The 24,498-nt window shown below is 39.1% G+C and overlaps 1 long non-coding RNA gene across 8 annotated transcripts in view; it reads left to right on the forward strand.

The window, feature by feature from the left end:
- The first annotated feature begins 4,668 nt into the window (after positions 1-4,668).
- LOC129652641 (uncharacterized) overlaps positions 4,669-24,498 on the forward strand; it is a 45,474-nt gene continuing 25,644 nt past the window's right edge. For 2 of the 8 annotated variants that reach the window (XR_008714640.1, XR_008714639.1), the window contains exons 1-2: positions 4,672-4,869; positions 7,397-7,495. This is a non-coding gene — a long non-coding RNA (uncharacterized LOC129652641). Of the gene's footprint in view, positions 4,870-7,396; positions 7,496-7,932; positions 8,248-8,469; positions 8,504-8,769; positions 9,164-16,551; positions 16,572-24,498 lie in introns of those variants that run through there. The other 6 variants (XR_008714641.1, XR_008714646.1, XR_008714642.1 and 3 more) reach the window with 6 other exon arrangements.

The raw sequence follows: 24,498 nt of genomic DNA on the forward strand, positions 1-24,498 counted from the left end.
AGGCTATGTGAGTTCAGAACTAGCTTAAGCCATACCTTTTCTCTAAACTCTTCTGGCTAACCTACCTCTTTGTTGATTAAGGTGATGTCCTGGGCTCACAGGCCACACTGTGTCTCCCTTTACCTCAGAACATATGGCATCGTCTTGCTCATCATTTACTTTTTTTTATATGAGATGATTATGACTTTGAGTATAAAGTTATGATGTATTGTCTTATTTATCTTTATGTACTTAATTTATATAAGATTCCTGTGGTCATGTATGGATGTAAGAGTTGGACTGTGAAGAAGGCTGAGCACCGAAGAATTGATGCTTTTGAACTGTGGTGTTGGAGAAGACTCTTGAGAGTCCCTTGGACTGCAAGGAGATCCAACCAGTCCATTCTGAAGGAGATCAGCCCTGGGATTTCTTTGGAAGGAATGATGCTAAAGCTGAAACTCCAGTACTTTGGCCACCTCATGCGAAGAGTTGACTCATTGGAAAAGACTCTGAGGCTGGGAGGGATTGGGGGCAGGAGGAGAAGGGGACAACAGAGGATGAGATGGCTGGATGGCATCACTGACTCGATGGACGTGAGTCTGAATGAACTCCGGGAGTTGGTGATGGACAGGGAGGCCTGGTGTGCTGTGATTCATGGGGTCGCAAAGAGTTGGACACAACTGAGCGACTGAACTGAACTGAACTGATGAGATGTGTAGTAGTTGAACTGTTATTTGTTCTCCCAAGAATCAGTCTTATCATTAAAGAAAGATGCTGTCTAGAAACCAGAACTGCCTTGAAAGGGCATAACATATATTTGAGTAAATATTTAGCCAGACTCTCTTCTAAGTACTCTCTACTTTTTTTTAAACTTGTTTAAACATATATTATTTTTCTTTTTTAATATTTATTTATTTGGCTGCATCAGGTCTGAGTTACAGCACCCATATTTAATCTTCATTGCTGCATGCAGGATCTTTAGTTGCAGTATTTGGGATCTAGTTCTCAGACAGGGGATCCCCCACATTGGGAGCTCGGAGTCTTAGCCACTAGACTGCCAGGAAATTCTCTAAACATAAATTCATTTTTTAAAAAATTTATTTTGTATTGGGGTATTCAGTTCAGTTCAGTTCAATCACTCAGTCGTGTCCAACTCTTTGCAATCCCATGAACCGCAGCACGCCAGGCCTCACTATCCATCACCAACTGCTGGAGTCTACCCAAACCCATGTCCATTGAGTCAGTGATGCCATCCAACCATCTCATCCTCTGTTGTCCCCTTCTCCTCCTGCCCTCAATCTTTCCCAGCATCAGGGTCTTCTCAAATAAGTCAGTTCTTCGCATCAGGTGGCCAAAGTATTGGAGTTTCAGCTTCAACATCAGTCCTTCCAGTTAGCACCCAGGACTGATATCCTTTAGGATGGACTGGTTGGATCTCCTTGCAGTCCAAGGGACTCTCAAGAGTCTTCTCCAACACCATGATTCAAAAGCATAGCTGATTAGCAATGTGATGGTTTCAGGTGAATAGCAAAGGGACTCAGCCATACCTATACATGTATCCATTCTTCCTCAAACTCCCCTTCCATCCAGGCTGCCACATAACTTTGAGCAGAGTTCCCTGTGCCAAACCATATATTATTGAATGAAATTTCAAGTCTCAAAGACTTAATATTTATCGATAAGGCTAATATGTTGTCAATTATGGGGTGGTCTAATCAAGAGCATTGTGTGTATAAGTGGCTGAGAAGACAACATTATAAGAGCAGTATATGATGGAGACTAGCAAATTAATAAATAAACAAATATGGGCTATATTAAATGGGCATATATGTTGGGAGAAAAATAAAGCAGGAAAGAAAGTGAGCAGGTTTAAAGGTGGAGGGGGCTGTTTATTAAGGTTTATTTGCATTTTATTAGATTTGTTATGATGAGGTGTATCAGGCAAGGCATATTATACTTCACATTCAAACAGAGGACAGGGGAAGTAAAAGAACAGTCACAAGTACATTATGTAAATGTTCCAGAATGAAGGTCTTTTCATCTGATACACTTGAATAGTCTTCTTTCTAAGAATAGGAACACTTCAATACTTCAAAAAGGCATCTAAGAATGAAAGGCTATTTTTGCTCCTTTCATCAAGGCCTAGATTCATCATAGGCCCTGTATGACAAGCCTTAACCGTCAGCACATTGTTATCTTGTCTTAGTCACTCATCTTGGCTCTGAGCAACATGTACTGTCTTCCTAGTGCCTCAGCATTAGCTCTGGGAACCCTCGCAGGACTAGAGCCAGAGTACCTTCCTGTTAAGACCACCAATTGCAGAGAATTGTTGCATGCTTGCTCAGTTATGTCCGGCTCTTTGTGACTCCATGGACTGTAGCCCATCAGGCTCCCCTGTTTATGGGATTTCCCAGGCAAGAATATTGGCGTGAATTGTCATTTCCTTCCCCAGGGGTCTTCCCAACCCAGGGATTGAACCTGCATTTACTTCATTTCAGGCAGATTCTTTACCACTGTACCACCTGGGAAATGCCTTGCAGGAAATAGGACCTCAAATTCTGTTTTGTACTCCACCCCTGGCCTGAACTGGGCCTGAACCAAGTGGCCTATTTTTGGACTTTGTCTCTGGAGGCAGTTTGTCAGAAAGGAAAAATTGTGAGTTGTGGAATCAGGCAGACATGAGGCTGGAACCCATTTTCATCCTTGGTTGTGTGTGATCAGGCAGTGACTAAGTCTGTCTGCACACTGATTTTCTTCAGCTGATAATAATGATTGTGATTTTTTTACTTGTAGGGCCTCAGAATCATCAGGAGGACTGGTAAAAATGCAGATTGCTTGACCCATTTCCCAGTTTCTAGTTAAGTAGGTCTGAGGGTGGAGAGAAAATTTCACATTTATAACAATCTGCTAGACTATGCTGCTGCCATTCAGTGGGCTGCACTTTGAAAATCGCTGATATAAAATTATGAATATTGAAGTAGATCATATATTTACTCTATTTTCACAGACTCTGTACAGGGAAATGCCTCTTGGAGTGGTTTTCCTCCTATGACCAGTCCAGGCCATGATGACTCAGTACCCAAATCTTCGACTTCAACTTAGGCCCCGAGTCCAGCTTCCTTGCACCTTTGTTAGAGCTCACAGCTTAAAGGGACCACCAGACACTAAATTGCTTATATGAACCTCTCAACTACAACAGGCTCACCCGTAGCATTCTTATTAATGCTCTTATATTCTTTGACCTTCAGTTATCATATTTGTTTTCCTTATAATATAGATGTTTTTGTAAATAAACTTGACTCTTAATGAAGTTACCTTTTCTAAAGGACAGCAAGCCACAACGCTATGCACAGCTTTCAAGCTATTGGCATCATTTTATATTAAATTGCTAATTGTTATTAATTACCCTGGCATTTCTGGGAAGAACATTAATCTTGGCAGAGTCATTTTGTATTTCAATAGGGGCATCATTTGCCTCCCATCAAAAGGAATTTCTTTCTTGAGGGCTATTCATAAATGTGTCATTTATTGTAAATCACCACTTATGGGAACGAAATATAACATCTGGAGGAACATTGGTAAGGTCAGAGATGTCAGGGCTCATTTCAGCCCCCTTATATTTAGATCATTACTCTGTTCCCTTGCAGCACTATTAGAAGAGGAATATGGTTAGAAGAAGGGAGCAAAGTATTTCAATACTGGAAAAGTAAACGGGCGTAAATGCTGTCAGTGATAATGTGTGGGCTCAGTCATGTCCGACTCTTTGCAACTGTAGCCCGCCAGGCTCCTCTGTCCATGGAGAATTCTCCAGGCAAGAGCACTGGAGCGGGTTGCCATTTCATATTCCAGGGGATCTTCCCAATCCAGGGATCGAACCTGCATCTCCTGTGTCGGCAGGTGGATTCTTTACCTCTGCACCACCTGGGAAGCCCATCAATAATAATAATAACAATAATTGGTAAAGGCATTGATTCCTATCATACGCCTGACAATATGATTAGTGCTTTACACACATGATCACTTTTAATCCTTACAATACAATGAAGTGGGTATTACTATTAATCCCATTTTACATATGAGAAAATTGAATTTTAGAGTAAACAAATTGTTCAGCATGGGATCAACTGGTAAATGAAAAGGCTGGGACTTGCATTTAGGTCAGATTTGAATTTGTCAATTTTTGTGACAGAACCTGAGTTATTAATTGCAAATATGACATACTCCTTTGAAAAGTTGAGTTTCAATAGAGGAGATGATAGACATGCATGATACAGTGCAAGGCTGATTATAACATCGATATACTAGTCTCAAAATAACAGCTGAAACCAGGAGAAGTGAATAATTGATTACATGGGGAAAATCTGGGGAAGTCTAGCATCTGAGCAGAAGCAGTTGAGTGTAAATTTTCTAGCACATGCTTTGTCACAACCTTATTTAGCCGGTACTTGCTAACTGCCTTAAAACTAGCACTTAACCATGTCTTACTTTTTCTAAAAACGTATATTGATGACATATTTCCTACACTGTGTGATGAGGATTAGAGTATGTCTGTATGATCAGGCCACTCAAGATGGCTGGACATTCCCTGATGTTACTGCCTGCTTCACCTGTTCACATGACTGACCTTCCTACACACTTGGCCCTGCTTCAGTCAGTGATTGTTCTAACCTATTTAGGTCAGAGCATTTTCACCTGGAGAGTTTATCAAAGAAGCCGTGAGGGGTGTGCCCCTCTGCTGGTTTCCCTGGTAACAAACGAGCCAACCTGATGTCCATTCCACCTCTAATTAGTAACCTCCCCCGCGACCCTAGGAGCTAAGGTGGCCACCATGTCCTGTCCGCTGTGGGTCCTACTCGGTGAGATGTCGCTCCAGGACCGTACTTCAGACAGGTAAGCTCCCTCATCCATTAATCATTGGCGTCTCCGTCTCTGACTCCAGGCTCTTTCTTTGGTCTTAGAGCTGGGCCTGCAGAGGGTTTACAGGCCTGCAGGGTGCAGCCGGGCAAGCGGCCAAGGAGCTGGGAGACTGAGGAAACTCCCGTGAGCGCAAGATGTTGGGAAATGAGGTCGGAATGGAAAGTTGCGGGGTCGTCCACTGACGTGTGGGGCTGAAAGTTACAGGTGTAACCTCAGGGTAGCTGTTGTGTAATGTGGGGCCAGAAAGTTGTGGGGTGATCCTGAAAGTTGCAGAGGAAATCCCAGGGGGCGCTAACTACTAGAATGTGGGGCTTTGTGGTGGCTTTCCTTGATGAAGGGGGGCTGTCAAGTGAGTATGGAGAACTCACAGACACCCTAAGGCTGCTGGGGAGATGTCGGCTGACATTACAATGGGAAAGCAGTTAGACAACAAGGCAGTAGCCACAGCTGTGGACTGGCCAGTGCGTTTTGTTCTAAAGGCCACAGAGGCTGAGCTAAAAGGCAAGGCAAAGGTTAATTTGAAAACTGATTCATGTTCCTGTGAAATTGAGGCACGTGAATGTGAGTGATTCATATGTATTACTATCCTTGTTATTTGCTCAAACTGAATTGGCTTTGTAGTTAATTATTTTTTGGTATATCTTTCCATCTGTGAGTTAACTATTTAGAAACAAACAAACAAAAAAAATCCCTGAAAATGGCCAACATGAGAACCTTGACATTCTAAAATTGTTTTTTGCATTTGCCATTAAAAGTTAGCTTTCTAGAAGGATCTGGTACTTCTCTTCTTGTGCCTTGGAGATGTAAATAATCTACTTGGGCTCTCAGGGAATTACTTTCTTCTGAGTTCACTCTCAGGAAAAAATGAGGCTTTTTAAATATCTATCAGGAAAGCTGTGAAATCTCTGGTTCTACATAGGATATATGTTGTCTATGTGTACTTTATAAATATGAAGTGTCTCAACTTCAAAATGTCATTGCCAAGATTTGTTCATGGAGGAGATATGTTTAATTGACTTAAAAGAAATTAAGCTATGTGATTCTTATTAAAGAAACTGGCTCAAATGATTTTCATGGTTATATAATCTGGGAAATATTCAGTACTGAATAATCTGGTGTTGAAAATATCTTAACTTTGTTGATTTGATTAATATAGACATGACTTTAGAGTCATCAGTGTTAAATACAACACTTCTTATTATATCTGCTGCAAATTTGTCATCAAGGAGAAGAGCTTGATGAAACTTTAAGTAAATGTAATTGAGAGTTTTAGGTAAACTCTATAGGAATAAATGTTTTAGAAATTTCTATCTAAAAAAAAAGTCTCTTGAGATTTTAGCAACCTGAAACTAACATAAGTTGAATGGAATTCATTAACGAGTCATTTTAAATATGAATAATAAGGAACATTGGAACATTAATTGCTGGGCAGGTCTGAATTTACCTACATTTGCCTTCTTCAGATAGGAAGACTAAAACATAAGTTCTCCAATAAAAAAAATAAGGTATGACATAGTTACATTGTGATCAGGTGTTTAACCATGGCTTTTAAAGTCGTTTGTCATATGTAGATGGTTATTATATGCTAATACATTTGTGAAAGTGCTTCATCTTCAAGAAGATTCCTAGGAAGTTCCTTCTGAAAAGTACAGGTCTCTGATCAATTTCAGATCACACTAGATAAGAAATTAAAGAATTCTAATAGAAAACCTGATGGCTTCATAAAATAAGAAGTAGAAAGAATTGGTTACCAAGTGAAATGGTGAATACGGTTAGGATTTGTATGGTTTTTGTCTGGAATATTAATGGTTTGATCTGTGTTTTCAAGATACAGGGAAGTCCTTCCCCTGTTAAGTTTAGTTATGACTTCAGCAGTTTCGTAAATTACAACTAGAAGTAAAACATTTTTCTTTCTCTCTGGTCCCTCCAGGAATTGCTCTTGGCTTCTGAGCAGCTTTATTAGGCTAGTGGGAAAGACTGTCTCTTGGCATGTGTGGTAATCTTTATTTTAGGGACCTCTAGAAGAGGTCCGCTGAGGTAGAGTCTGATGGCAGACCTCTGGAATGGCTTTCGTGCTTTTGAGAAGCCTTTTGGGAATTCAGTCTGAGGCTGAATTTCACCACAACTAGGTTGGAGAAGCCTGTGTGGTCAATTGAGCAGACTTATTTTGCATACAAATTAGCCTTGATTTGGTATGTTGGGTGGTGAAGAGGATACTTTAGGGAGAAAAATATTATGTTTTGGTGGATATTAACTTCTACACATGTTCACTGAAGTCTATATGTATGAAATCTATTGTGTTAGCCACACTTGTGCCCTGATATTCAGAAGAAAAAGCTTATCTATTGGAGTTGTCGCAGTATAACTACTTATGATGTACCACTCCTTGCTCTAAGTCTGCCCCTAAAAGCACATGTACAATGTTTGTAACAATTTGGTGTAAGCCTATAAAATGTTTCCCCTTAACATACCTCTGAACTTGTTTACAATTTCTGATCAGTTTTCCTCCAACATGGATAACTAGGAAAATATGAAGGAAGCCTAGTACCAAGGATCATGATCTGGATCCAGGGTATGCAGCATTCACTCTGGCTTCAAGGTATGTACACTTGGTCTACTGAAAGATTTGCAATAAAAATGGGAAAATAATGGAAAAAAATGTTCATATGTGGAGGTATTGAGCAAGTCATTCTGGTCTATAAATGATTTAGCTTAAACTTTACAGTGACCTGTTTTGTGGCATATGGAACACACATTGTATATCTGCTTTGGCCATTGTGGAAAGGAATACATTTGAAAGTCAAAATGTTGTACTGTGGTTCAGACATCCAAGGTAAACCTAGGTGGTCATTACAGATGTGATTTTTGTACAAATTCCTGTATTATTGAAAACCTGAGTTTCTGAACTGTATTGCAAACCAGGACAAAACCCATAGGCAGGTGTGGTATCATCCCTGAATGTGTTACTGCTTGTATTTTGCTTGAAATGATCTCCCCTGTGTTGTGCCTGTTAAATGTCTTACATTTTTTCCCTAGCTTGAGTGATGGAAATCCATTTGAGGAATGGCTTCACAGTGAAATAAGTCTAATTGCTGGGGTCTACAGTGAGATGCCATTGTCGTCTTCCTCTGGACTTCAGTGAAAAATAATAGACCTTGCTAATGTGACCATGTGGGGACAATTGATAATGTGGGGGCTGGGGAGAGGGGAAGACCCTTACCTTCTCTCTGTCCAGAATGCCAATATAGCAGAAGGATCCCTTAGATAAACATTACTATACAACACATCATACACTTGGCCAGGGTGACTGCCCATAAGCCCTGGGCTATGCTGTGTGGAATGGAATGGACACACAAGTCCACCTAGTGGGATTAACTGGTTTTCATTTAGAGAGAATGGGTCCACCCTAGTGGCACTCAGTATGACATGAGGTGGTAGACCTGTGCTGTGACTGCTGACTCCTGTCTAGGCCATCAGAATGTTTCTTTTAGAGCAGGACCTTCACTTCCTTTTGGAGGTAGCTCTTGAATTGTGAAAACCAGGGGTGGCCAGACTTTCCTTATAACTGTGCAGGTTGCTGCTGCCGTGGACTCCTCTCCATTGACAGGTAAGCACTTGGCTCCAGAATGTGCCCATGTCCTGGCATGTGACTGTTGTAAGCATGCTAGGTATCTTATTTTTCATGCTTTTTGGCTGTTGTTATCTGTATTGTACTTGTGATATCTGATTGCAGTGCCTTTCTGCATACCTGACCCCAGGGATATCATGGAGACCAGGATTGTAAAGGGTTGCGCAGGTTTTATAGGGGTGGGGTGTATCATCAGGCCACCCAAGATGGCTGTTCTTTTGCTCACACATCCCCTGCTCCACCAGCTCCTGCTTCACCTATACTCACTTTACTGAACTCCCTACATACTTGACTCCGGCTCCAGCTGGTGTTTGCTCTAATCTTTGGATCAGAACGTCTCCACCATGAGAGTTTACCAAAGAGGAGGTGAGGGCCATACCCCTCTGCTGGTTTCCCTGGTAACCAGTGAGCCAACCTGATGTCAGTTCCCCATGACTGATAACTTCCCTCGTTCCCCTGGGGGTGAAGGCTGCTTCCCTGTCCTGCTCCTGATTCGCCACATGTGTTGGGTGGTCACTTCAGGACCTTGTTTCAGGTGTAAGCTCCTTCATTAAATGACTGATGTCGCTGTTACTGACTCTGGGCTCTCTCTTTGGTCCTGAAGCTGAATGTGTACAAGCCTTGCAGGCCTGTGGGATGTAGCCCAACAATATCAAATAAAACAACATTTTGAGACTAATGGTTGATTTGTTATGAGAATTATGTAAATAGTAACTTGTTTGAGAAAGCTAACAAGTGATGGGGTACATTTGATAGTACTAAAATTCTGGAATATTATAACTTTGATAGATGGTAGTGAGAAAATTCCAGAATACTATATAGCTTAAACAACACGATTCAAGTAAAGGCTACCACACATGTTTGAGAAGGATTGCCCAGAATGAATGGAGCTTAGAGTGCATTGGGGTCTGTGGGAGGAGACATGTGGAAAGAAAAATGGTGAATTTTTTTGAAGGAACCTGTATGCCAAGTCAGAGAATGTACACTTTGTACGTAAAACTGAACAACTGAGAAGGTTGTAAAAGTGATATGTCATGATTAGAGCTACTCCTATCAAAATGTGGACTCAAATATAATGCATAAATTGGTGTAGAGAAAACTCATGGAGAGAAGTTGGTTAGGCTCCTGCTCCAATGACATACAGGAGAGAGAATGGTCATCCATGAATTTGAAATGAAAATGGGTAGTTGGGAGTAGAAAGTCTGCATGAGGTGCTGGAACTTGGTGAACAGATTGGAAATGAAGCACAAGGGATAAAAAGGAGGCAAAGGTGATTAAGGTTTGTTATCTGAGTACTGAGCTTTGATTAGGAAAAGAACATCTTCCTTCCTAATGAAACTAGGTCCACGTAGCCTCTTTAGTGGAATAATGAAAATATTCTAGAATAATTTTTATTGGATGCTTACAAAGAACCATTTCATACACATTATAACATTTTAGCCTTATAAAAACCTGACAAAGTTGATATTGCTCTTCTCACTTTAGGTATTAGAAGGGTGAGTGGTGTAATAACTTTCTCAAGAACATGCAGTAACAAATTCTGACTGTAGTTTAAGATTACTTTATGTTAGAACTTAATATTCTTTCTAATACTCCATTGTGCATCTCAAAGAATAAAGTGTAGCATTTTGCAGGTAAGTGTTTCCCTGCAGGTCTGAGTGAATATATTGAGGAGATTATCCTAAGGACAATGGAAGTCATAATTTTCTATGATATATTAAGTTCCCCCAAAGCATTGTCATGATTTTAATAACTCCTATATTGATATACTATTTTGTAGTTTGTTTACACTTATAAAATCAATATATTCTTATATTAGTCCTGTTAGATAAGCAAAGCAGGTAGTATTATCAACATTTTGCAGGGGATGACATTGGGGCTTATAGAGAGATGACAAATAACATCCAAGTTCGTGCATTCAGAAAATAGTAACGTTGAATCTAGAAGTCAGTCTCTAAACCACTCCCAATGCCATTTCCTGTATTTCAAATAGTTTTAAGTAAAAGACAGTAACTTACCCTGTCACACACACAAAAAATGCCAATAAAAGATAGAATTAATATCAGAAAGAATTTGTAGTTGTTCAGTCACTAAGTTGTGTCCAACTCTTTGTGATCCCATGGCCTGGAGCATGCCAGGCTCCCCTGTCCTCCACTATTTCCCAGGATTTGCTCAAATTCATGTCCATTGAGTCTGTGATGTTATCTAACCATCTCATCCTCTGTTGCCCCCTTCTCCTTTTGCCTTCAAATCTTTCTCAGCATCAGGGTTGGAAAGCATAGATATTCTTTATACATAGCATTTTGACAATAAGTTGGAGGGGATATGACATGAGCCATTTTTCCTTTCTGTGTTGCAGTAGTCAGACTCCCGTGCTCTTGGCATCAGTGGTCACTGCCATTATATTAATACCTACTTGGGGAGATTTCTCCTTCCAGTTAAAATAGGGTAACAAAATTAGATTTATCTTTCTTCTCGGAACAATCAGCACATTTTCAGAACTCTGGAAATAAAACAAAGAAGGATAGTGATATCTGAGAAATGGAAACAAATGATATGAGCTCAGCTTAAAGTCTTGAGATAATTGTTAAGCTTCTGAGTAGTGAAAGGATACTGAGGCACAGCCCAGGAGACTCTGTGAGTTGAGGAGATTGGAATAAGAGTGTGAATTCACAGGATAAAGTGTGAAAGAGGAGAAAACTTCAGAGTGAGAAATATAGATTTCTTACGGGATAACTCACAAGAAATCAATTGAGTACTGATTAGGGCATACGTTGTGAAAAAAATATACAAAACTGGGAAAAATTATCCACAATCTTAGTGCCTGGCATTGACAGAGAACCAGGAATAGCGCCAGTTCCCATCAGACTCATTTGGTTTGGGGCGGAGTACGCAAATGAGACTTGGCTACGTAGCAGGGAGAAATCAGCTGTAGGATTGGCAGTGTTTCAGTCCTACCTAAAGCGCAACAGCAAGATGTGAAAGGATAAAACTACCTACAACCTAATTAGATGTGTTCCAGAACAAAGCTCAGAATATTTATGTGACTATATAAATTATCCAGGACCAAAAAGGTAAAATTGCATCCAATTAAAAATTATCAGTTGCTCAAAAGAAGCAGAAAAATAGAAGCTTTCATGGATAACTAAGTCAACCATAACTGACATAGCTATTAGAATTAAGAGAGAAGGAAATTCAAAGACGTTTATAATTACATTACAAACTGAAATTTGAAAACTTAAGAGACTTGAAAGATAAATATGACCAAGATTGAATTCTGGTTATGAAAACTGCAATGTCTGAGATGGAAATCTTACATATGAGATTAATGGCAGGTTAATGTTGAAGAAGAGATTAGTGAACTTAGAGACATAAAAATAAACTACCCAAAATAAATTAGAGAAAAAGGAATAATAAAAGCAAATGAGCAGACCATCATTTAGCTGCAGAATAATGTGAGGTAGCCTAATACATATACAATTAGAATCTCTTATAGGAATGCCAAAAGATATTTGAAAATATAATGGCCCAAAATTATACACCCATAAATGCGAAAAACTTAATGACCTCAAACACAGAATATAAAAAAAGAATATTAGGAAAAAGTTTACCAATATATATCATAATCAAATTAATCAAAACCAGTGATAAAAACCTTTAAAAAGAACTTAAAAAAAATAAAAAGAACTTAAAGAATATATTTAAGTATAGAGGAACCAACATAAGGATATAGAATTACAGCATATTTTCTTATCAGAAATAATGAAAGTGATAGAGTGGAGCAAATCTTTATAAAGTATTAATATAAAAAAAAAACTTCTGAAAGTTCTAGCCATTTAATAAATATATTTTAAAAGGTGTACAAATTGAAGTATAAGTAAAAACTCTTTATTCACAGATGACATCAGTGTTATGTAAGGAATCCAATATAAGCCAAAAAAAATTTAGTAGACCTAAAAAATCAGTTTAGCAAGGTTGCAGGATATAAGATCAATATTAAAAACACAGGTATATTTCTATACAGTAGCAAAAATAATTAGCTGAATTTTTTAAATTTAAATTTATTTATTTTAATTACAGGCTAATTACTTTACAATATTGTATTGGTTTTACCATACATCAACATGAATCTGCCACGGGTGTACATGTGTTCCCAATCCTGAACACCCCTCCCACCTCCCTCCCCATACCATCCCTCTGGGTCAGGGCTAGTAGCTGAATTTTTAAAATACAATTTGCAACAGTATTGAAAATTTGGAATACTTATGGATAAACATGATGAAAGATGAAAAACCTTTTCAAGTGAATTCTATAAAACTTTGCTAAGAGAAGCTGAATAAGATACAAGTTGAAGCAGAGCTATATCATTTTCATGGGCTTAAAGACTCAGTATTGTTAAGATGTCAGCTTCCCCTAAATTGATCTAAAGAGTCTATGCAAGATGAATCAAAACTCTAGTACTTTTTTAGAAATTTTTAAACTAATTTTAAGATTCACAAAAAGATGCAGAGGACCTAAATAAGTCAAAAGAACACTACAGTCAAAACAAGAGTCCATAAATACTCTCACTTACATGTGTAACATATTTTCAAGGAAATTTTGGCAGTGATGGTATGTTCACACTAGTTATCATGATCATTTTCTCAGTGTCGGATTTATCAGTTGTACACAACCTACTTTATCAATTATACCTCAACAAGCTGTTAAAAGTATATGCCTTTCTGTACATAAAGAAGACAACACAAACGGTAATTTCATGTCTGAATATTTAATTTCCTATGCTTCTCCCTCTAGGCCCCCTCCCTCCTTTCTTCTTTTTGATCCTTCATCCTCCACTGAAGCTTCTTTTTCTTCATTCTGTAGCCTCTGAAAAAGTTGAGAAGATTTCATTTGATTCCTTCCTATTGCTGCTACAGGTGATTGTTCCCAGAGCTCACAAGGCCTAAAGGAATAAGCACAGGCTTTGGGATTTAGATGGCAGTGAACTCAAACCCCTGCTTTGTCTCTTCCCATCTGTGTGATTTGAAGCAAGTCACTTATTCTCAATTAACCTCATCTGAAAAAGAAGAATATTTATAGGTATCTGTGAGGATGATATATGGTTTACACCTAGATATTATGTCCCTTGAAGATTCTTTATCTCCTTGAGCCTCAGTTTCCTAATGTGGGGGAAAATAAAGGACATGGGGAAAGTCCAGCTATTCTCTTAAAGACAATATAGGGATTAAATACAGATAATGCCTACTAATGTTTCTGGCTCTTAATTCTAAGTATCATAACTTATCTTCCTCTTTTTAAAGGAGAGTCTCTCCATTGAGTCTTTCCAAGAAAATATTACACTAGTGTTCTCTTTTGTGTAAAAGTAGAGTTATACATTTAATAATGTTAGAGTTTAAAGTTACCTTAAAAATAATTTGGTTTCAAAACTCATATTTCCATGATGGTAAAATGCTACAGTGCACAAAGCCCCAAAAAAGGAATTGGATAATTCAAGCCTGCCTGGAAATTTCTGTGGCTCTCAAACCATTATTCTTTCTGCCATGAATTGTGTATTGGGTTGGCCAAAAACTTTGTTGAGGTTTTTCCCATCAGATGTTACAGAAAAACCCTAATGAACTTTTTGGCCAACCCAATATAATTAGTAGAAACCTCCTTTGCTCTCCAAGAGTTCAACCGTCCTGATTCTTCAGGAAAGCTGTTTACTATTCCTAGGCTATTTCATTATTGTTACTTGCCTTGAGAAGCCAATTCTGTCTCCCCTGCTGCTCTTTGCCAGTCTGACTGCTCAGAGTAATGAGGTCCAACTGGAAGCCCCAAGTTTTTCCTGTCATTGTAACTTTTTGTGTCTTTGCCTGAGCTACCTTTTGTCAATAGAAATCAAGTTGAGAGCCATCCTTTCCCAGCAGCCCAGCCAGGCTCTACACTTTTAACAACATCATTTCACCAGGAAATGAACAGATCCCTGATTGGCCTGGATAAATTGTCAAAATAGAGTTGAACTTTTGTCACAAGCTGATGCAACCTGCTGGGGCACTCACGAGGGGGAGAACAATGACTCCGCTTCCTACAGGGATCCAGAGTCAAAGCTATACAACAGCAGGCCTTGGTCTCCCTTCTCCTGGAGTTAGAATCTGCATAACCCCCTGGGGCCTCTCACTAGCTGGAATTACCTAAGCATCTTCAGCTCTGCACAGCCTAAAGAAAGCATATATCTTCCCCTTCAAACTTGTTCTCTGACATCTCATTACCACTATCTCAAGTGCTGTTATAGGGAAAGAAGAGATGCTGAAGTCTGTGTGGCCAAATATAAGAGGAAGGAATCGTGGAAGGGAAAAGTGAAAGGGTCTTGTCTGAATTAAGACTGGTTTGGAGACTTAACAATTACAATATCCCTTAATCATCAAACAGTCCTTTGAGATACCATTATTCCTATTCCTCAGATAAGGAAACTGAGTTTTAGAGCAGGAGTCCCCAAACTCTGGGGTTTAATGACTGATGATCTGAGGTACAGCTTGTGTAATAATAATAGAAATAAAATACACAAGAGTTGTATGTGCTTAAATCATCTGAAAGCCATCTGTGGAGAAAATGTCTTCCATGAAATCGATCCCTGATGTCAAAAAGGTTGGGGACTGGAGTTTTAGAAAACTTCCATGACTCACTGAAAGGCACAGACCACATGAAAGTAGAAATAATTGAATTTTCATCTCATGAATGACAATGTAAATATATATTCATTGCCAAATACATATTTATTAATATGTGCATTGTTAAACACAGTGAAGGACAAATGTTAGCATGAAGTTCGTCTATATTTAAATTATCTTTCTAGACATGATCATCATAATGTCTTTAACAGCCTAACAACTTGACTTTTTTTTAAATCAATTTAGTATCCAAGCAGTTCCATTTAAGGTTTTTCATGTCCCTTCATTCTCCCAAGCTTTAGATTTCCAGTTGCTTCAAAAGTTCAAAACAATATCAAAGCTGAGTTCAGGAACTGACAGGGAAGACTATAATAGATAATTCAGAATAAAAATTCTTCTTAATTGAAATAACCAACATTTATGTAGTACATTACAAATTATCAAAACTACCCTTCTCGGTGATTTTATTCATCCTTACAAAAGAAATTCTATAAAAGAATATTTTTTTAATGGTTGAAAGTGAAGCATTAGAAAGGAAAAGTACCTTCTAATATATCTAACCCTTACTGTTAACAAAGTGATATTGGGTACTTACAGAATTTAGTCACTCAGCCAATAGACAACTAAGCAAGACACCTACTGGCTTGATCTGACTCTATCCATGTTCTTTCTGCTAAAACATTTTGCCTCTTTTAAAGCAATCAATTGACTAATGCACCACTATTAATTTCTGAGCTCTCTATAAGTTTCATAAAACCTGGAATATACCCCCTTTGGATTCCTTTCATCATTGGAATCATTCTTGCCACTTAAACTTAGCTAATATCAGTAGCTGGCATATTTAAATTATGATCAACATAGTTTGATCAATTTGTGATAGAGGTTATAGTAAGACTGCAGAAATAGCCACAGATTATCCCTTATCTTCCATGGCCTTTGAAAGTACCCTCTCACATTGATACTGGGGTGGCCTTGTCACCTGTTTTGTCCAGCAGGACATTACTAGAGTGAGCAAACAGACTTACAAAGCACTCATATGTGAGGCTTACTGCTGTGGGAACTCTGCCACTACCACAGTATGAAGGATACTTGCCTGTGAATTATCCCAGGAGGCTCTTTCATCCTGAGAGTCTGAGTACCAGACTGAAGTCAGGTCATCCTTGATTATCTAGCCACCAGCCAACTGCCAGTTGATTTGAAATAGATGAGTAAGTCCAAAAGAGATCTGCTAAGTCAGACCAGAACTGCCACATGCCCCACAGATCATGATTTAAGTGGTAGTTGTTTCAGCCACTAAATTGAAGACTGTTTGTTAAATGTCAAAAGCGAACTAATATGAAATGTCTCTACTTACAACCCCATATATATTTGCCTCTAAAGGGTGCTACATTTTGAAGCCCTCTCAAGTTTGAAGCACAGGCTAAGTGGGTCACTGGTCTCCTCCTTCTAACATTCTTCTTAGAATTTTTAAAGAATAAAAATCTGTTGATTCCAGCCCTCGTCTACTTTCATTGTCCCAGAAAACTAGACTGTGCTATGTTGCTCTAAACCTTGCTACAGCGCCCTTAATTGTTGATTTTGCTATTGTATGGTGTTTCTTTGCCTCTCACGTCAAAGCTTTTGACTTCAAATAATATGTACTCATACAGCTATATAAATTGCTCTTTGTTTATGTGTTATGTGAAAATATATGTTTGTTTTGGGAGGTTTGTCCAACATGTCTCAAAAGTCAGTAGTTTTGCTCTATCAACTTATTTGCATGGTTACTATGGGGTAACTCAAATCACAGGTTATCTCTTAGAAAAGTTGCTACTTCTTACTTCAGTTCAGTTCAGTTCAGTTCAGTCACTCAGTCATGACTCTTTCCCACCCCATGAATCACAGCATGCCAGGCCTCCCTGTCCATCACCATATCCCAGAGTTCACTCAGACTCACATCCATCAAGTCGGTGATACCATCCAACCATCTCATCCTCTGTTGTCCCCTTTTCCTCCTGCCCCCAATCCCTCCCAGCATCAGAGTCTTTTCCAACGAGTCAACTCTTCGCATGAGGGGGCCAAAGTACTGGAGTTTCAGCTTTAGCATCACTCCTTCCAAAGAAATCCCAGGGCTGATCTCCTTTAGAATGGACTGGTTGGATCTCCTTGCAGTCCAAGGGACTCTCAAGAGTCTTCTCCAACACCACAGTCCAAAAGCATCAATTCTTCGGTGCTCAGCTTTCTTCACAGTCCAACCCTCACATCCATACATGACGACTGGAAAAACCATAGCCTTGACTAGGCGGACCTTTGTTGGCAAAGTAATTCTGCTTTTAATGATGACTTTTAGCAATTATTTATGTTTGGGCAGGCTAGTTAATATATTCTGAATCACTTTCAACCTCAGACTAATGTCTTTTTTCTCAAAACTTGATAAGCAGCATGAAACACCATCAGTAGCCTAGCATTGTGCTTAAGGATGTGAGACTTATGTCTGCCTAAGATCAAGTGAGTCATCACCTCCCTGGAGATTTCCTTAATACATTATATTAATAACTATCCCCTAGTGCTGCTGTGAATGCTCAGTCAGACAGTGATTATAAGTTGCATAGTTTGCATCTGATATAAAAGAAACCTGGGCTTGTGGCTCAAATAGTAAAGAATCCTCTTTTCAGTTCTGCCACTCAGTCGTGTCCGACTCTTTGAGACCCTACAGACTGCAGCATGCCAGGCTTCCCTGTCAATTTCCAACTCCCAGAACTTACTCAAACTCATGCCCGTCGCATCGGTGATGCCATCCAACCATCTCATTCTCTATTGTCCCCTTCTCCAGCCTTCAATCTTTCACAGCATCAGGGTCTTTTCAAATGAGTCAGCTCTTCGCATCAGGTGGCCAAAGTATTGGAGTTTCAGCTTCAACATCAGTCCTTCCAATGAACATTCAGGACTGATTTCTTTTAGGATGGGCTGGTTGGATCTCCTTGCAGTGAAAGGGACTCTCAAGAGTCCCCTTCAACACCACAGTTCAAAAGCATCAATTCTTTGGCACTCAGTTTTCTTTATAATCCAACTCTCACATCCATACATGACTACTGGAAAAACCATAGCTTTGACTAGACAAAGCTCTGTTGGTAAACTACTCTCTCTGCTGTTTAATATGCTGTCTAGGTTGGTCATAGCTTTCCTTCCAAGGAGCAAGCATCTTTTAATTTTGTGGCTGCAGTCACCATCTGCAGTGATTTTGGAGTCCCCCAAAATAAAGTGTTTCAATGTTTCCATTGTTTGCCCATCTAGTTGCCATGAAGTGATGGGACTGGATGCCACGAACTTAGCTTTCTGAATGTTGAGTTTTAAGCCAGCTTTTTCACTCTCCTCTTTCACTTTCATCAAAAGACTGTTTAGCTCCTCTTCACTTTCTGCCATAATGGTGGTGCCATCTGCATATCTGAGGTTATTGAAATTTCTTCTGGCAATCTTCATTCCAGCTTGTGCTTCATCCAGCCCAGCTTTTGGCATGATGTAATCTGCATAGAAGTTAAATAAGCAGGGTGACAATATACAGCTGTGAAGTACTCCCTTTCCAATTTGGAACCAGTCCATTGTTCCATGTTTGATTCTAACTGGCTTGCATACAGATTTCTCAAGAGGCAGGTAAGATGGTCTGGTATTTCCACCTCTTTAAGAATTTTCCACAGTTCATTGTGATCCACACAGTCAAAGGCTTTGGCATAGTCAATAAAGCAGAAATAGATATTTTTCTGGAACTCTCTTGCTTTTTTGATGATCCAGTGGATGTTGGCAATTTGATCACTGGTTCCTCTGCCTTTTCTAAAACCAGCTTGAACAACTGGAATTTCTTTGTTCATGGACTGTTGAAACCTGGCTTGGAGAATTTGGGGTACTACTTTGCTAGTGTGTGAGATGAGTGCAATTGTGCAGTAGTTCAAGCATTCTTTGGCAATGGTTTTCTTTGGGATTGGAATGAAAACTGACCTTTTCCAGTCCTGTGGCCACTCCTGAGTTTTCCAAATTTACTGGCATATTTAGTGCAGCACTTTCGCAGTATCATCTTTTAGGATTTGTAATAGCTCAACTGGAATTCCATCATCTCCACTAGCTTTGTTCATAGTGATGCCTCCTAAGGCCCACTTGACTTCATACTCCAGGATGTCTGACTCTAGGTGAGTGATCACATCATTGTGATTATCTGGGTCATAAAGATCTTTTTTTGTATAGTTCTTCTGTTTTTCCTTACCCCCTTTTCTTAATATCTTGTTTCTTTTAGGTCCATACCATTTCTGTCCTTTATTGTGCCTGTCTTTGCATGAAATGTTCCCTTGGTATCTCTAATTTTCTTGAAGAGATATCTAGTCTTTCCCATTCTAATTTTTCCTTCATTTCTTTGCATTGATCACTGAGGAAAGCTTTTTTATCATTCCGTGCTATTCTTTGGAACTTTACATTAAGATGGGTATTTCTCTCTTTTTCTCCTTTGACTTTAACTTCTCTTTTTTTCTCAGCTATTTGTAAGGCCTCCTCAGACAACCATTTTACCATTTGCATTTCTATTTCTTTGGGATGGCCTTGATCATTGCCTCCTGTACTTTGTCACGAACCTCTGTCCATAGTTCTTCAGGCGTTGTCTATCAGATCTAATCTCTTGAATCTATTTATCACTTCCAGTGTATAATCGTAAGGGATTTGATTTAGGTCATACCTGAATGGTCTAGTGGTTTTCCCTACTTTCTTCAGTTTAAGTCTGAATTTGGCAATAAGGAGTTCATGATCTGAGCCACAGTCAGCTCCCACTCTTGTTTGTGCTGACTGCTTAGAGCTCCATCTTTGGCTGCAAAGAATATAATCAATCTGATTCGGGTATTGACCATCTGGTGATGTCTATGTGTAGAGTCATTTCTTGTGTTGTTGGAAGAGGGTGTTTGCTATGACCAGTGCATTCTCTTGGCAAAACTCTGTTAGCCTTTGCCCTGCTTCATTTTCTACCCAAGGCGAGACTTGCCTGTTATTCCAGATATCTCTTGACTTTCTATTTTTCCATTTGAGTCCCCTATAATAAAAAGAACATCTTTGGTGTTAGTTCTAGAAGGTCTTGTAGGTTCTCATGGAACCATTCAACTTCAGCTTCTTCAGCATTATTGGTTGGGACATAGACTTGGATTACTGTGATTTTGAATGGTTTGCCTTGGAAATGAGTAGAGATCATTCTGTCATTTTTGAGTTTGTACCCAAGTACCTAATTTCAGACTCTTTTGTTGACTATGAGGGCTGCTCCATTTATTCTAAGAGATTCTTGCCCACAGTATTAGATATAATGGTCATCTGAATTAAGTTGCCCATTCTAGCCCATTTTAGTTCACTGATTCCTAAAATGTCAGTGTTCACTCTTGCTATCCCATTTGACCGCTTCCAGTTTACCTTGATTTATGTTCCAGGTTCCTATGCAATATTGCTTTTTACAGCATCTGACTTTACTTCCGTCACCAGTCACATCTACAACTGGGCATTGTTTTCACTTTGGTTCTGTCTCTTCATTCTTTCTGGAGTTATTTCTCCATTCTTCTCCAGTAGCATATGGGACACCTACCGATCTGGGAAGTTCATCTTTCAGTGTCCTTTCTTTTTGCCTTTTTATTCTGTTCATGGGGTTTTCAAGGAAAGAATACAGAAGTGATTTGCCATTCCCTTCTCCAGTGGACCACGTTTTGTCAGAACTCTCCACCATGACCTGTCCATCTTGGATGACCCTACATGGCATAGCTCATAGTTTCATTGAGTTAGACAAGGCTGTGTTCCATGTGATCAGTTTGGTTAGTTTTCTGTGATAGTGGTTTTCATTCTATCTGCCCTCTGATGAATAAGGATAAGAGGCTTACTGAAGCTTCCTGATGGGAGAGACTGTGAAGAAACTGGATCTTGTTCTGATAGACAGGGCCATGATCAGTTTAGTTCTGTTCAGTCACTCAGTCATGTCCGACTCTTGTGATCCCATGGACCACAGCACGCCAGGCTTCCCTGTCCATCGCTAATACCCAGGGGCTCAAATTCATGTCTATCGAGTTGGTGATGTCATCCAACCATCTCATCTTCCGTCTTCTTCTCCTCCTGCCTTCAGTCTTTCCCAGCATCAGGGTCTTTTCCAATGAGTCAGGTCTTCACATCAGATGGCCAAATTTTTGGAGCTTCAGCATCAGTCCTTCCAATCAATATTCAGAACTGATTTCTTTTAGGATTGGCTGGTTGTATCTCCTTGCAGTCCAAGGAACTCTAAAGAGTCTTCTCCAACACCACAGTTCAAAAGCATCAATTCTTCAGCACTCAATTTTCTTTATGGGCCATGCTCAGTAAATCTTCAGTCCAATTTTCTATTGATGGGCAGGGTTGTGTTCCGTCCCTGTTTTTGGCCTGAGGCCAAACTGTCAACCCATGCCTCCATAGGAGACTCTTGAACACTTACAGGCAAGTCTGGCTCAGTCTCCCACTGGCCTCCAAATTCAAATTACCTGGGGTTCTCAGTCCCTTTGCCAAGCCCCTTGAAAAATCTGTTGTGGGTCCTATAACTGTCTTAACAGTGTGAGAATTTCTTTGGTATAATTGTTCTGCAGTTTGTGGGTCATCTGCTCGGTGGGGCTAATGGAAACCTCTTCCCCGAGGGCTTGTGACCCAGGTCAGCATGCCACTGCTGACCTGTGCCTCTGCAGGAGACACTCAAAGGCAGGTCTGGCTCAGTCTCTGTGAGGCCTCTGGGTCCTGGTGTGCATTAGTTGGATTAGTGATGCATTAGTTGGATTCATTGTCTATTCTGCAGTTGAGGACATTGGAAGAAAGTAAATTAGTCAAAAGGATGATCTGAAGCACTCTTTCAGGAGAACTCTCGATTCCTTTTTATTCCACCTATCAGACAAAACTCCAGTTTGGGCTCATATTTAGTCTATCGTCTCTTGGCTCATCATTAGTCTATAGTCTCTGACCAGAGTCCAACCCTCAATGTGAACTGGTCAGTGTAGGGTAGAGATTAACACCATAGGCTCTGAAGTCAGACCACTTAGGTTTAAATACTGACTCAAGCACTTGGTCATTATTAACTCTGGGAAAATTAAAATATCTGTGATAATTTCTTTGTCCATAAAATGGAGATATAATAATACGTTTTTCACATTATTCTTGTGAAAATTAAGTGAAAATATAAATGTGAAGTGTTAAAATCAGTACTTGACATACAGCTAAGCACTCAGTTGCTATGAACATGATTAGACCCAGGTTGCTGATGCTACTGATAAAATTAACTCAAATATCACAAACTGTTGCAGAGCCAAGCATTCCAAATTCATTTGGATGGAATGATTCTTCTCATTTTACTTAACTTTCTCTAATTTTCTAAGGATTAATCCAATAGCATCATGAAAAAAATATGGATTAGTCAGTTAGCCATGGATTTATATCCAAGCTCTCTCATTTTGCTGGATGTGTAAGTTTGAACGATGTAACCTCCATGTGTCCTCCTTTATTCATCCGTGAAACTGAGTAGTAAAATCGAAGTCTTTGGATTACCATTAAGGATTAAGTAAAATATATATAAAATATCTGGCACAGATATTCTCAACAAATATAATGCCTTCAGTTTTAGTTAGATCTTCTTTTGATATTCAACAAGTTAAAAATTTAATAAAGTGGTAAAAATTTGATAAAGCTTTATTTTAATAATAAAACTCTTCACAAGTTTGTGGAAAATGGCTTTCTATTAGTGCGAATCAGATTGGTAGGGTTAGTGACTAATGTCATAGTAACCATAGCCTAGCAACAAGAAAAAGAGATGAGAATACCTGTTGTGCCATCATGATGCTGCTACATTTACATTTTCACTCAGTAATAATCCATTCACTCAGCAATATTTCAAGATTTCTGCTAACTAGATCAAAATGGTGGTTAGAATTAAGATAATACTGCTTTTTAGCCATAATGAATTGCTCTATTGTTTATAATCCTCTACTCCCCCTGATTTTGTTTTAGTAAAAGTAGCTATTCTCTATGTCTATATTGCTAGTGCTCAACAGCCCCTTTCCAGAAACACCTGAATATTCTGTGTCACGTTAAGAGTGCTGAGCTCTGGGGACAGGTAGCAATTTCTATAAATGTAAATATCAGGGCAGCAGGGTCAAAGGTAACTGAAAAATTTATGAGGTCTTTTAATCAGCATGGGAAAAAGAATGTTGCTATCTAAAAAATATTAAGAGGCATAAAAGGCATGATTTTCCTGCTTGAAATATAACCATTTTCATACTTGTCACACGTAGTTACATGGGCTCCAATATCTAACAAAGTCTTTGATCTTATTCATTTATTCACTCTTGCCAGAATCTACTATTTTGCAGACTCTTAGCTGGACTTGTTAAAAGGAGATTGATAAAAATATTCAAATTATAATTGTCATTCTTTAACAAATTAAATAGGAAACTAAGAAACATAATTTTTTTCAGTTGTAAAAGAGCATGTATCATTATAAATATTCAAATAAACACATACAATGACTAATATTATTGTGTGCACCTATGAAAAGTACTCTTCTAAGCACCTTAAAAACTAACACATGAATCCTCCTAAAGATTATGAGATGGGGTACTATTTATCCCTACTTTATAGAATTACGATTATTATAACTAGCCCCATTTTGTAGGTGAGAAAAGCAGAGAGCTTAGATAACTTACCCAGAGTTACACATCTAGTAAAATAGTGAAAACAAGGTAGTAACCCAGGTGGTCTGACCACAAGGCTTACATGCTGCTTCTTAGTCCATATAAACCTTAGAATATAGGAGTTACTCAACCAGTGGCCCTCATTCCCTAGTTTAATGCCCAATGATCCATGGTTGATTATCTCTAGTTACACAGAAGCATTTAATTTTCAAACTGGAAAAAGCCCAGAGAACACCCAGTCTTACTTTTTTTTTTTTTTTAATTTTATTGTATTTTTAAACTTTACATAACTGTATTAGTTTTGCCAAATATCAAAATGAATCCGCCACAGGTATACATGTGTTCCCCATCCCGAACCCCCCTCCCTCCTCCCTCCCCATTCCATCCCTCTGGGTCGTCCCAGTGCACCAGCCCCAAGCAATCTTACTTTTTTATTGTACACATGCAGCAAGTGAGACACCGACAAATGTGGTTTTCTCCAAGTTACAACGTGGAGGCAGAACAATGGCCCCAATTCTGGCCTCCAGACACCCAGAATGCACTGCTTCCATTATATGATACCCAGCTGCTACCCTCAATCATGCCCCTTGTTTTAATGCATAAAATTCAGCAAAAGTCATAAGTCCAGAACAGAGGATAC

Source organism: Bubalus kerabau, chromosome 5 (assembly GCF_029407905.1).
Source record: "Bubalus kerabau isolate K-KA32 ecotype Philippines breed swamp buffalo chromosome 5, PCC_UOA_SB_1v2, whole genome shotgun sequence".
Taxonomy (NCBI): domain Eukaryota; kingdom Metazoa; phylum Chordata; class Mammalia; order Artiodactyla; family Bovidae; genus Bubalus; species Bubalus kerabau.